The sequence below is a fragment of the Pteropus medius genome, unplaced genomic scaffold (genome assembly GCF_902729225.1).
Source record: "Pteropus medius unplaced genomic scaffold, Ma_sr-lr_union100, whole genome shotgun sequence".
Classification (NCBI taxonomy): Eukaryota; Metazoa; Chordata; class Mammalia; order Chiroptera; family Pteropodidae; genus Pteropus; species Pteropus medius.
The window spans coordinates 344,275-358,740 of record NW_024352839.1 but is presented as its reverse complement, the minus strand read 5'-3'; the positions used below and the strand labels follow the sequence as shown (position 1 = coordinate 358,740).

The 14,466-nt window shown below is 35.4% G+C and overlaps 1 long non-coding RNA gene and 1 pseudogene across 1 annotated transcript in view; one reads left to right on the top strand and one right to left on the bottom strand.

Annotated features, from left to right (window-relative positions):
• The window catches only part of LOC120592474 (uncharacterized), a 38,544-nt gene that overhangs the window by 5,690 nt on the left and 18,388 nt on the right, over positions 1-14,466 (bottom strand). The window lies entirely within an intron of this gene.
• LOC120592507 (uncharacterized) lies at positions 11,907-12,025 on the top strand (annotated as a pseudogene).

The following is a 14,466-nucleotide window of genomic DNA, read 5'->3' as shown; positions in this document are numbered from 1 at the left end:
TGTGTTTATTTTTATGTGATATAGTGTACACTATATGGTCTGTCTTTACATTTCTTACATAATTTTGCAACATCTGAGTTTAGAAAATTTTAAGAACTTTTAGCTAAGGATACTTGCACAGACTTCATAAAATTGGTCTTTTTAGGTAAGTTTTCTGGAATGTCAAATTTCCTATCATGTAAATATCCATGGGAACAGCATATGCAGTAAAAATAAGTTTTTGATCATTTCATTTTAAAAAAGAAAACCATTTAACTTCCCAGTATTTCTACAATTAGAGTTAAATGGTAACTCCCGACTCTCAGTTTCAACCTGTGGACTATTTCATTCCCTTCGGTGCTTTGACAACCACCTTTTTGGTCCCCCCAGCTTTGTTGAGGTGTAATTAACAAATAAAATTTGTAAGATATTTAAAATGTACAATGTGATGATTTGATATGCATTGTGAAGGGATTTCCCCCATCAAGTTATTGTTTATTTCTTTTACAGAGGTGGAGAGGATGGGATGGTATGAGAAAAGTAGCCCAGACTCTGAACAGAATTCTGTTGTGTAAACCAGCCCTTCCTGAAGATGTTTTTTATTTAATTCCTCTTTTCAGTGTAACTTGATATAAATGATGTTATTAAAGGTTTTCTTCAATAATGGTGAACATTAGCAATAATAGCATTTTGAGATTTTAAAAGCTGCTTTTAAAAAAGGTCTTGGGGGTGGCTCTATAGTGTAGTGGTTAGCACATCTACTTTATACGCAGAAGGTCCTGGGTTCACACCCCAGGTGGAGCCACAGACCATACCCCAGGTGCACCAGGCCCTGGGTGCACACTACATGTGTGTGGGAGGAGATGCCCTGCCTTCAGAGATCCAGTTCTTAAGAGGAAACAGCAACATCCATAGGTCAGGGGTGGAAGTGGGGAGAGAGGAATTAAAGAGGGGAGGGGGGAGTAAAAGGTGTTAAATGCATTAAATGCCACAGCATTTACTGTGTATCTTTTATTTGCCTTTTTGGAGAAATGACCATGAATTATGTACTTATCTAAATTAAACAGTCCTTTCTAATACAGAGTTCTCCCACTACCTTTTTACAAAGAGCGTTACATACTAAATCTACTAAAGAACTGTAGCAGATATTTGTGCACTATTTAAAAATTGCCTCCATTTATTATTATTTAGAAATATTTTAGTCAAAAGATATTTTCTTAAACTACTTTTTTCTCCTTAGTCTCTATGCTTTACTTAGCTCTTACTCTACTCCTGTGTTTGTACAGCTTTGGCATCAACAGAATAAATCAGGCATTCCCCAAAGAAAAAACCATAGCCTAGGACCTTCCTCTCCCAGCCAGCAAGACTGATGGTGTTGGCCCATAGAGGGAAGTTGAATCTGAAATTCAGAATCATTTTACTCAGCATGTCAGGAGGCAGGTGATCTGAATCCCCTAAATACATATCTTATTCCATCATAATTGGTAGATCGTAGATGTAAGTGACTTCAGTGTTGGACACCTGAATTGTCAAGATTTATAAGATCAATCTTGGTTAATCCTACATTGCCTGGATTCATAATACTAGCTATTTCATACAATACCCAAAGCATGTGAGGGACTATAAAAGCCTTTTTTGTTTTTACCCCAAGTCTGGCAAAATCTCTATAAAGTGTTCTAATGCAGGTCATAGCCTGGATACCTCTATTAATAGTTTAAGGTATTACGTAGTTGTATCTGTTTTGTAAGCAGAACTATCGCTGCTTTCCTTGATTACATGTATTTCACATTTATGGTATTTTGTGTTTAAAATAGTATGAAGCAACACAGGCTTTTTTTTTTTTTTTTTTTTTTTTGAAAACCTGGCTTTGTAATTTAACTACCACTGGTGAATAACTTTGTCATACAAGGTAGTAACCTGGCATTTACTTAGATTTTTCTTTTCTTCTTCAGGATTTTATTGTCCAAGTTAAGTGCTTCTTAAACTTCAGTGTTCATTACAATCACCTGGAGTGAGGGGTGGGGTTGTTTCTGAGCCCTAATTCCAGAGTTCCTGATTCAGTAAATCAAGGGTGGGGGCTGAGGATTTATATTTCTAACAGGCTGTCAGGTGATGCTGATGCTGCTGTGCCACGCTTTGAGAACTGATGCTCTAAACTATTTTCAGAACAGCTCCATTGGGTAGTAGACAGTATGCATATTATTTCTTCATTTTATGACAAGCTTAGTGTTTTACATCTATTTAGTGGGAGAGCTAAAACTGAAGCAAGTCATGGCTTCTTACAACTATTTCATAAGAAGTTTAATAGATGGGAGGGAAAGCTCTTTCAAACTTCCTTTGCAAATAGTTGCCTACTACCTGTTATATGCCAGATATTATATAATTAATATCAAAGCAAAATATTCCTGTCCTCTTGAAATCACTAGTTCTCTCGCATGTAGTGGGGGGAAGAGTTAAATTTCGTTTTGAGAAAAACATGAAAAAATAATGCACTAAAAGGAAAGTGAAAAGTGTGGGATGTGATTGAAGATTAAGGTATGGAAGGGTCATAGTGTGGAATTCTTCGATATTAAATGCAATGAGAATCTGCCAAAGGATGCTTGAGTATGGCAGAGATATGATTGACATTCTGAAAAGATCACTTGATGCTTTGTGATAAGTAGATTGATAGGAGAACAAGAGCAGAGGCCAAGTGACCATTTTAGAGGCTGAGTAATCATTGAAGCAAGGTAATAAAGGTTAGAACAGAGGTGCTATATTGGCAATGGGTGGAAATGGATAATCAGATTTCTTGATTTGAGCTGACAGGATTTCTGAGGTCCATGTTGAAAGAAAGGAAGGAGGCATCAAGTACTATGCCAGCTTTTTAAACTTTGACAACTGGCTAATTAAAATGGGGCTATGGAGAAGCAGTTTGGAAGCAAGTAGAATGAATTAGTTTAGAGCACATTAGATTTGCAAAGCTTATTTGACAGTGAAATCGGGACAACTCAATAACTTTGGAATCATCAGCCTTTAGGTAGTGTTAAAGACAGGTGATAGGGTAAGATCACTTAGGGAAAGTAAACAGAAAACAAACCTTTGTTTGAGCCTTGGCACTCCAACTAAGTCATGTAGAGGGGAAAATGTAGCCAATCTCCTGTGCTAACAAAGTGGAGGCTATCTAGAATGTGTTGTCTTAGTAGCCAAGACAGTAAAGTGTATGAAAATAGAAACATTCTGTTGATTGCTAATATAAAATGGAATAAAATGAGCACGGTATTCTTTAGATGAGGCAATACATAGGCCAATGTAGACAAATGCCTTTTTGGTGGACTGCTGGGGTCATAAGTCAGATTAGGGCAGCATAAAGTAATTGGTAGGAGCACAGTTCTGCTATCAGCTTGCCTGGTTTTGGAATCTGGTCTTGCCACTATTTTTGAGGCTTTCTTCAAGTTTTGTAACATTTGTGCTTTAGTTGCCTTATCTCCGGTGCATCTTCTCATAGAGTTGGGTGCATTAAATAATTTGCATTAAAAAAATCTTAGAACAGTAATCTCAGCATATCATAAATGCTCAGTAAATGTTTATTAGACTGAGTTAAAAAGTGAACATAGATAGGAAGAGGTTACAGCAAGTGTAGACGACCCTTGAAACGTTTTGCTGGAAGCCCAGAGGTGAGTCAGCTTGAAGCAGATGTGAGATTAAGGAAAGGATTTTTGGTACTTTGTTTTTGGTTTGTTATTAAAGATGGAATCTATAGAATATATTTGTAAACTGATGGTAATGACCCAATAAGATAACTTCAGGAAAAAAGTATTTGAGAATCCAAGAAAAGATGAGCTGTTGCATAGATGACCCAGTTAGTGGTTGATAGGAACTGGGTTACTTCCTTTACGAACAGATGGGAAGAGAGAATACAGGTGACAGTGCAAGCAGATATGAGAATTTGGTGGTGGAGAGAATAAAAAGAGTTCCCATTTGGTTAAATCTATTTTGTCAATGAAGTATCAGATGGAAGTTTTTTGGTTAGAAGGAGGAGGAAAGAATGTGTAAAATTTGAGAAGATAAAAGGAAGTATATTTAAGAGTTGAAGCATGCTCATAGGTTCCTAATAAAATATTTAAGGTTTTCAAATTTTTCAGTGAAAATTCCTTTTTTCTCATCAGACAAAACCCATTTCAGACATCCCTAAGATGTGTCCAATTTGAACTGCATGCCCTGGGGGGTTTGTGTAGTTGACTTAGAACATACTAATGGTGGCTTTTTTCCAGTGATTATTTCTCTACCCTAAGATAAATATCAGACTTGAGAGACTTTTATTGAGATATCACATGCAAGGGAATTTTGAGAGTATGTTATTGAAAGTTTTATATGATGAGATCATCCTACAGGAATAAAGATAAAATGCAGATGGGTTGGAGGAGTAAACTTCAGGGAAAGTCTGTTAGCTGGGTAGAATTAATTAGCATATGCAGCCAGAGAATTCTTGGCAATGCTACATCAGGAATCTTGTAAAAAAATAGATTGTCATATAAAACAAAATGCTGGTGACCAGACTAAAATATATCAAGGCTTAAATATTTATGCAAAATAACTTTTAATGTAAATATTTTTGTTAAAGGAATAATGACTATAAAATAATGTCTATTTTGTGCAGTTTAAAGAACTTAAGTTTTGAGAAGCAAATTTGTGAGTTACTGGGTTAAAACATTCTAAGGTTCTGCTATTTCAGGAAGATGGCAGACATAATGACAAGTATATATAGTACATATTAAAGTAACCAGGATACCCACTAATAAGGAGAGGAAGAGAGGGAGGAGTGGCAGGGAGAGAACTGAAACAGAAGGAAGTAATGGAATGAGGAAAATAACAGTAAAGCGAGGAGGAAACAAAAAGAACATAAGTGGAAACATAATAGAAATCTACATCATTAATTCCCATAAATGGACTCAACTTTTCAGTTAAAATCAAAGATTGTGAAGTGAGATTTTTTTTTTTAAGCAGCTATAAGTTAGTTATAAAGATACGTAAGTGAAAAGATACAGGAAAACATATACCAGGCAAATAATATCAAAGAGAAAGCTGTTTGTATTTAAATATCAGACAAAATGGTCTTTAGGCAAAAACAGAGATAAAGTTACTAGAGAATGGTAAATTTTAATTCACCAGGAAGATATGATTCTAACCTTGTATGTTCCTAAATAATATAGCCTGAGAATATTCATAAAGCAAAAATTAAAAGAACCACAGAGAGAAACTGACAAATTTACCAGCTATTTTAAAACTAGAGCAAAGCTAATTCAAGATACACTCATGATAATTTTTATCATTTTTTAATCTCTTATTCTTAAATGCCTAAAAGGATGGGAGGTAGGGTTTTTTAGAAGCGACGGGAGCTTCTAAATTGTGTAATGGCTTTGACCTGGTTCTTTCTACTCAGGACTTTATTTCCTCATGAATTATGGGTAACCATTCAGCTTGGCCTTCCCATAGGGCTTTGTGAAAGTTGGAGAGCTCACACCCTTTTTGAGAATCCTTTCTTTTACAGTACCTTAAAGGAAGAATCTCCCCTAACTCAGGAGTGCTAAGAAACATGAATAGAGTGGAGTGGGAAAACCACATGACAATTTTTATTATCCTCAGGTCACTTTCTTATGTGTTTTTACAGTGCAATAAAAATAGTAATTTCCTAGGGCATGGTAGGGAAGCCAGCAAAATGATGTAAAATAAGTAACTTTCTATACGATAGCCTTTCTATACAGATTCAGAATAAAATATGAAGAAGGATGGAAAGAATGATAATCCTAAGTAGGATTGTGGCTGATTTTTTTTTACTACTTTATTTCTATCTTTAAAAAATGTAAATGTATTATGTAATAAAAGTGAACAATGAAAGTGTATTGCATTCCTTGTAGAATTCCTGCTTGGCCAACTTGGAATCCTACTGGAAAAAGTTTGGTTATATTTAAGCTTTCAAATGTGATTGCATAAATGAAACTGATATATACTTACCCTCTAAACTTGAGTTTATAATACACATGATAAGTTCTTATTCACTCCTATTCTCTACCATTGTGAAAATATATATGAGAAGAGAAAGACCAGCCAATTGGTTAAGTTTCTCATGCAGATAATGATAAGGGCACTAGAGAAAGAGAAAATTCAAAAACTGGTGTTAAAATTTTCAGTGCATGAGGAGTTTGTTTCCTAGGCTGTTGTGGCAAAATCCCACCAAATTTAAAACAAGCCACCAAGTGTTTTGTTAACAAGCCACCAAGTTTGGTACTCTGCTCTTTCACAGTTCTAGAGGCTAGAAGTCTAAAATCCACAGGTGCGATCAGGGCCATGACCATTTTTATCATGGCTCTAGGGAAGAATCCTTCCTTGCGTCTTAAACTTTTGTGGTGCCAGGCATTCCTTGGCTTGTAGTCGCTTCACCACTTCAATCTCTATGTGGCTCTTTGTGTGTGTCTCCAAACCTCCCTGTCTTTATAAGGACATAAGTTATAGGGTTTAGAGCCTGCCCTAATCCAGTGTGATCTCATTTTAACTTCATTACATCTGCTAAGACCCTGTTTTCAAATAAAGTTACAGTCACAGGTACCACGGTTAGGACTTAACCATACCTTTTTGGAGACATAATCCAATCTATAATCTTGAAATCAGTAAACCTAGCTGAAAAAGCAGTTTCTGTGGAAATAAGCTTAGATACGTAAGTCTTTAAAATTACCAGCATGAGTTTGAGCAAATCTAGCTGGAATGCAACAACTTCCTTAACCCTACCCCCACAAAATAGATTCATGAATTTTATCAAAACTATATTTCAGAATGAGTTTTGAGCAAGTTAACAGTAGTTCCAGAATAGAAAGGGTATAAGCATTGATACAGCTCTCACTAAAGGACTTCATTGTGAGGATGAGGTATAGAAATGTATATGTGCAGGCAACAAAAAATAACACCCCCCACACACACCCGTCCACTTTTTCTGGGATCCATGGGATGTGAGGCATGGGAAATGAGCAACATCAACTCAAGCACTGTAGAGGAAGAGAAATCCTTAGAAAAAGCATGGCTAAGTTAATGCAGGATGTGGAAGTAAAACCTTTAGTGTTGAGGTTTAGCACATTAGCACTGTTTGTTATGACTGGCATTTCTAAGGGCACAGACAGAAGTAGAGGGGAAGTATGGTTTAAGATGGTTGACTGCAGTGGCTATGCCCACAGGACTGAAAAAGTGGGGCTGAGAAGGCCCATAGTTCTGTTTGGCTTTCTGGTGTAAAGTCTCTGGACAAACTGCAGCCAGACACATTCATCTTTTTCACTTATTACCAGAACCAGTTTTTATTTTTCCTAACTTCATTTCATTGAAATGGTTGAATGGTTGTCTGAGTTGCTGAGATAATTGAAGGAATCCAGGCTGATACATAATCCAGGAAGGAAATAGCAGGAAAAGCAAATTTTTTGAGATGATAGAGCTATACAGAAAGTGGTCTATGGGTAAACATGCAGTCTTCATTTGCATGTTAAAAATTGAAAAGATGACTGGTTTTCCCATAGTCATAACTCAGAATAAATGTCTACCATTCTTCGATTCCTGTAGAGAACAATCTGAACTCCTTACCTTCAAGGTCTTTCATATTTTTTCATTTTTTATTTATGTATTCTATATATCATAAAGTAAAAATAGATTGATGGTCCCAGAACTCACATTGCACTTTTCCACATTAGCATTTTTCTTATGCCTTTTCTTCTGTTTGGAATGTGCATCTACTATAATGCTCAATTATCAGCTATCAAAATGTGTTAATCATCAAAGGCAGAGATCAGCTCTTACTCTTCCATTGCACCTTTCTTATTCTTCTCTGCATTTGTCCACTCAGGAATCATAGATTTCAGAATAATTCCTCCCAATAATTGAGTCTTTAATATTTGTCAGGCACTGTTTTGAAAACTTTATAATGTGTCAATATTCACACCAAGTTTATGAAGTGGAGTCACTTAGAAATTTACATAACAGCTAATTATTTCTTTTCAAACCATTGCTGGTCTGAGATGACACTGAAATTATGAGAGAAAAGGAAAAACATAAAAATAGACCTAGAATATTCTCTATCTGTACAATAGACATTTAAAAGGGCAAGAAAAGAACATTACAAAGTAGTAATAATTTTAAAATAATAGAAGAGGGATTTCTGCCTCAGAAAAGATTGAGTAGATATACTTTTTTCTATTTCTCCTGCTAGGTACAAATAAAAACCCTGGGTGTTTATAGATAACAAATATAAGACTTTGAAAAGTGAAAAAAAAAAAAAAAAGGCAGACAGGGTTGAGACCAGTGGAATCTAAGAAATAACATGATGGTGAGTTCTCTTGGTTTTCTTTTTGCCTCATGTATCCCAGACTTGTATCCCAGCCGAAGAAGCTGGCAGTTCTGAAATGTCAATTGGTGTAGACAGAAAAAATAAAACAAGAAAAGCCTGCTTTCTCTAACAAAAGAACAAAGAAAAGGACTGCCTAGTAAGACAGGAAACTTTTACCACTCTACTCCAGCCAAACACCACAAGAAAAACTGGTTCCACCCATACCTGCAAAGGTCCTATGGGGGCCCTGTATTTCCACTCTTGCCAGGCTGTAAAAGGATGCTTCCACCCCACCTCACCTCGGGAGAGATGTCAGAAAAGGATGAATAGGGAGCTGGGACTTTCATCTCCATCAATGGTTATAAGACAGCACCCCCCTTCATTGTGTTAATTTGGACTATTTTGGGAAGCTGGGACTCCTACCCCAATCCAGCAGTAATGAGCCACCTGCACCCCTCAGTCTCCCTACGGGATGATGTCAGGGAGGTTTACTGGAGAGTTAGGACTTTCATTACTGCCCAGTGATAACAAGGCCACAACACACCCCTGTAAGGTCAGTGGAGACCACCTGGGGAACAGTAATACAGCTGGGTGTTTACCAGTAGATGCCTAATGGGAAGCTGAAACTTCCACCCTTTTTCAGCAATAATAAGGAGGCCTTCCTCAGATGTTAAAGCTGAGTGAGGAACCTAGACTTTACCTACATCTGGCAGAAACAAGGTAGTGTCTCTGCTCTCAGCCATGACAGTGTCAGAGGAAGCCAGCTAGAACTGAAGGTTTAAATAAGATCTAGTCTCACAATATGCCCCAAATGCCAAAAATGTCCACATTTCAGTAGAAAATCACAGTACCAAAACCAGGAAAATCCCAACTTGAATAAAAATCAATGGATATTTTGCTATGAACCTAAAACTGCTCTAAAAAATAAAGTCTTAAAAATATCAATAGATGCCAACACAGATAACAGAGACATTAGAATGACATGACAAAGATTTTAAAGGAGCCGTCATAAATACACTTTAATCAACAATTGCAAACATGTCTGAAACAAAAAAGTAGAAAGTGTTAGCAAGAAATAGAAGACAAAAAAGAAAAACTAAATGGAGACTTTAGAATTGAAAAATACAATAACAACAACAACAAAAAAACCTCAATGGATGGGCTCAACAGTAGTATGGAATATACAGAGGAACAATTCCGTGAATTTGAAGACAGATAACAGAAATAATTCAGTTTGAAAGCAGAGAGAAAAATAGACTGTAAAGAAAAACAGCCTCAGAGACCTATGAAATAGTAAAGAATCTAAAATTCATGTTGGAGGAGTCACATAGGGAAGGGAAAATGAGGGCGGGACTACCTAGTTGAAGAAATAATGGTTGAAAATGTCCCAAATATAGCAAAAGACATATACCTACAGATTCAAAAAGCTCAATAAAACCCAGAGTAAAAACCAAGGAAATCCTAACCAAGACACATTTTAATCAAACCTCTTAAAACTAAATATAAAGAAAAAAAATCTTAAAAGCAGTGAGAGAAATGACACTTTATCTATAGGAGGACACAATCTGACAGATTTCTCATCAGAAATCATGGAGGAAGTAGCACATTTTTAAGAAGTGAAAGGAAACACAAACTGTTAAATCCATAATTCTTTGCTTAGTGAAAATATCCTCCAGGAATGTCTATTGAAATATAGAAATCCTAAATATGTTTGTACCAAACAACAGAGCTGTAAAATATATAAAACAAAATTTGATAGAAATGGGTGTGATGTCACTGAGAATGATGGAGAAGGGAGCTCCACAGTTCCATCCCTCCGCTGAAGCAATGATTAAGCTGGCAAATGGTCAGAATCAACTTTTTCAAAACTCTGGAATCTAACTTAAAAATTACAAAACTAGGGGAGTGCTTAATAAAAAAAAAAGCTAATTTTCAATAAGAAGAAATTGTGGCATTTTTGCTTACCCCAGTTTTGCTTACTATAGTTATTACTATTATTACTTACATTTTGCTTACTATCCTCCCAGTTCAGAGGCGGCTGTGGGTATGGTGGCCTGAATTCCTGGTACAGTTTGTACTGTAGTCGAGCAATACAGACTTTGTCCTCAAAGAATTGTTCTGATTTTTACCTGTCTGGCAGCTCCCTGAGTAATCAGCACAGGGGCCTACCTTTGTTTCTCCTCTACCATCTCAGAACTCTAAGGGCTGGAGTGACCACCTGAGAGGCTTTTGTCAAAAGCTTTTAAAGACATAAACTACCCACAGCCACCTGTGACAAGAACTAACAGAGCTAGTAGATAGACTGAAAAGCCACGGAAGGAAGAAACTGGGGAAGAGATACACTTCAATATTGACTACAAAGCTACAGTAATTAAAACAATATGTTACTAGAATAATAATAGAGATTAATTAATAGGATAGAATTAGAGTCCACAAATGAACCCATACATCTATGGGCAATTGATTTTTGACCGAATGCCAAGGCCATTCAATTGAGGAAAGAATAGTCTCTTAAAAAAAACGGTGCTGGCTAAATCAATGCAGGAGAATGAAGTTGGATCTTTACCTGACACCATATACAAAAATTAACTCAAAATGGATCAAAGACCTAAACATAAAAGGTAAAACCATAAAACTCAGAAGAAAACATAAGGGTAAATTTTCATGACTTTAGATTTGGCAATGATTTCTTAGATAAGACCCAAAAAGCTCAAGCAATAAAAGAAAAATGTAAATTGGATATCATCAAAATTGAAGAGTTTGTGCATCAAAAGATACTATAATAAAAGTGAAAAAACAACATACAGAATGAGGAAAATGTTTATAGATCGTATATCTGATAAGGATTTAGAATCCAGAATTTTTGATTCAACAACAAAAAGACAACCCAATAAAAATGAGCCTGTAACTTAGAGCCCTTTTTCTCCAAAGAAGATATATAAACGTTCAAAAAGCACATGGCAAGATGCTCCACGTCACTAATCTTTAGGGAAATGCAAATCAAAACGACAAGGAGATACCACTTCACATCCACTAGGATGATGATAGCCCAAACAATGGAAAATAACAAATGTTGACAAGAATTTTGAATTGCTGGAGGGACTTTAAAATGGTGCTGCTACTCTGGAAAACAGTTTGGTGGTTTTTCAATAAGTTAAACATAAAATTACCATGTGATCCAGACATTCTACTTCTAGAGATATATCCAAAGAATTGAAAACAGGTGTTTAAACAAAAATTTGTACAAGAATGTTCCTAGCATAAGTTTTCACAATAGCCAAAAGCCAATCTATTAACTGATGAATGTCTAAACAAAATGTGGTATATCCATCATACAATGGAATAGTATTTAGTTATAAAAATAAATGAATTACTGATGTTAAAATATCAATGAACATTAAAAACATATTAAGTGAAACAATTCAGACACAAAGTTCACATATTGTATGATTTATTTTATATGAAATATTCAGAATTGGTAAATCCATTTAGACAGCAGATTAGTGTTTGCCAGGTGTTGGAAGAATGGCATGTGACTGCTTAATAAGTATGGAATTTCCTTTTGGGGAAATGAAAATGTTTTGGAGTCTACGGCCATACCACCCTGAACAAGCCCGATCGTATCTGACCTTGGAAGCTAAGCAGGGTTGGGCCTAGTTAGTATTTGGATGGGAGACCACCTAGGAAGACCAGGTGTTGCAGGCATAAAAATAAAAAAAGTAAAGGACTGTAAGCTGACAAGGTCTTTGCAATCTGTGAGGTCAACCAAGGGTTGCCTCGCTTAAAAAAGAAAAGAAAAGAAAATGTTTTGGAACCAGATACAGATGACATTTGTACAATATTGTGAATGTACTAAATGCTATGGAATGATACATGTAAAAATGGTTAATTTTAAGTTATGTAAATTGTACTTAAATAAAAAATAAAACTGTTCTGTCAAAAGAAACTTATTTTAAATATGTTTAAAACTCCAATCTTACAATCTCTTATTTGTTGTGTTTGTTATGTTTAGACTAGTTATATTTAATGTATAGATACAGTTAAATTAAAGTTCATAATTTTATAATTGTTTTTCTTTTACCCTTTTTCTCGTTTTTCTGTTCCCCTTTCCTGCCTTCTTTTGGATTCATTATATATTTTGTAATATTCTATTTTATCTATTGCTTTTTAAAAATTATCTCTATTATTTTTTAGTGGTTGTTCTAAAGATTATAATATACATATCTAAGTGCTCCTAGTCTACTTAGAGTTGATATTTCACCACTTTAAAATGTAAGCCTCACGACCATAAAGTCTTACTTTCTCCATTTTATGCTGGAGTTGTTAAATCTATATACATTGACAACCCTCAAAGAGATGGATAATCTTTTTATATTTCTCCAGATATGTATCATTTTTATTGGTCTTCCTTAATTCCTGATGTTCCAAGTTTTCCATTTCTTTTATTTTTCTTCAGCCTGATGAACCTCCTTTAGCATTTCTTTAGAGCAGAAATATTGGCAATGAATTCTTTTTTGTTTCCCTTCATCTAAGAATATTATTTCGCCATAGTCTTAAAGGATATGCTCAATGGATAGAGAATTATTGATTGGCAATCCTTTTTTATTAGCACTTTCAGAATGTTGTTTCCTTGTCTTCTGGCCTCTGTTTTTTCTCATGAGAAGTCCATAACCATTTGATTTATTTTTCTCTTACGTGTAATACATTATTTTTGACTGCTTTCAATTTTTTCAATACCTGTATTTTTTCGCAGTCTAGTTATGATGTGTCTGGGCATGATTTTCTTAGAGTTTATTCTATTTGGTGTTTCCAGAGCTCCTTGAACTTGTAATTTATGTCTTTCATGAAATTTGGGAAGTTTTTAGCCATTATTTTTTCAAATATTTTTTTCTGCATGTTATTCTCTCTTTCGGGACTCCAATGACATGAATGTTAGACCTTTCGATATTGTTCCATAAATTCCTTAGGTTTCTATAAATTCTTTGTAAAATTTTTCACTGTTCTTTATATTCAGTAATTTTCCTTGTTTTGGAAATCTTCTAAGTCTGATATGAATGTAGCCATTACAAGTTAATTTTCATTAATATTTGCCTGTCATATCTTTTCTCACCCCTTTACCCTTAATCTAGCTATATCATTGTATTTCTGGTGGATTGCTTTAGACAACATATAGTTGGGAAATATTTTTTTTCAATATAACCTGAGAAAATCTGCCTTTTATTTGGTGTATTAAGACCCTTTACATTTAATGTAATTATTGATAAGGTTAGATTTAGGTCTACCACTTATTTGTTTTATGTTGGCCCTTCTGTGCTTTGTTTTTCTGTTCTCTCCTTTTTCCTTTTGAATTACTTGAACTGTGTCATAGTAAGAAATATATATTTGTTTTCTGTCTCTGGTTCCTGACAGAAAGCTCCTAAAACCTGTGTCATTTCCTGACTGATGGGGGGTGCTAGGAACATCTTTTGTTCTAATAATTGGTCTTTAACCCCAGTCTTGACACAGAGCTCCTAAAAACCTTATAAACTTCCTGAGTGACAGTGGTGATAGGAATGTTTCACACAGAGCTCCTAAATCTCTTGGAATTTCTTGGGCAATAGCAGCATCATTTGTTCTAATGAGGTGACTCTTGGTGGGTTCTGAATAGCTTCAAAATAGGAGCTGGTCACTAGAAAGATGAAACTGTGATTAGAATATTGGAACTTCAACCCCACCCCCTCATCCTCCAGGGATAGGAGAAGGGCTGGACATTGTTACTAGTCCTTCATGTTTATATGATAAAGCCTCCATAAAAATCCCTAAAGTAGGGGTTTTTCAGAGCTTCTGGGTTAGTGAACACATCTATATGCTGGGAGAGTGGTGCACCCCAAATTTATGGAGAAAGAAGCTCTTGCACTTGGGATGCTTCCAAAACTTGTCCAATGTATTTCTTCATTTGGCTTTTCATCAGTATCCTTTTTAATTTCCTTTATAATAAACTGGTAAACATGTTAACATTTTTCTGAGTTTTGTGAGTCATTCTAGCAAATTATTAAACCTGAGGGGAGTTGTAGAAACCCTTGACTTTGTAGCCAAGTTGGACAGAAATGTGGGTACCCTCATTACTCATTACTTGAAACTGGTATTTGAAGTGAGGGCACTCTTGT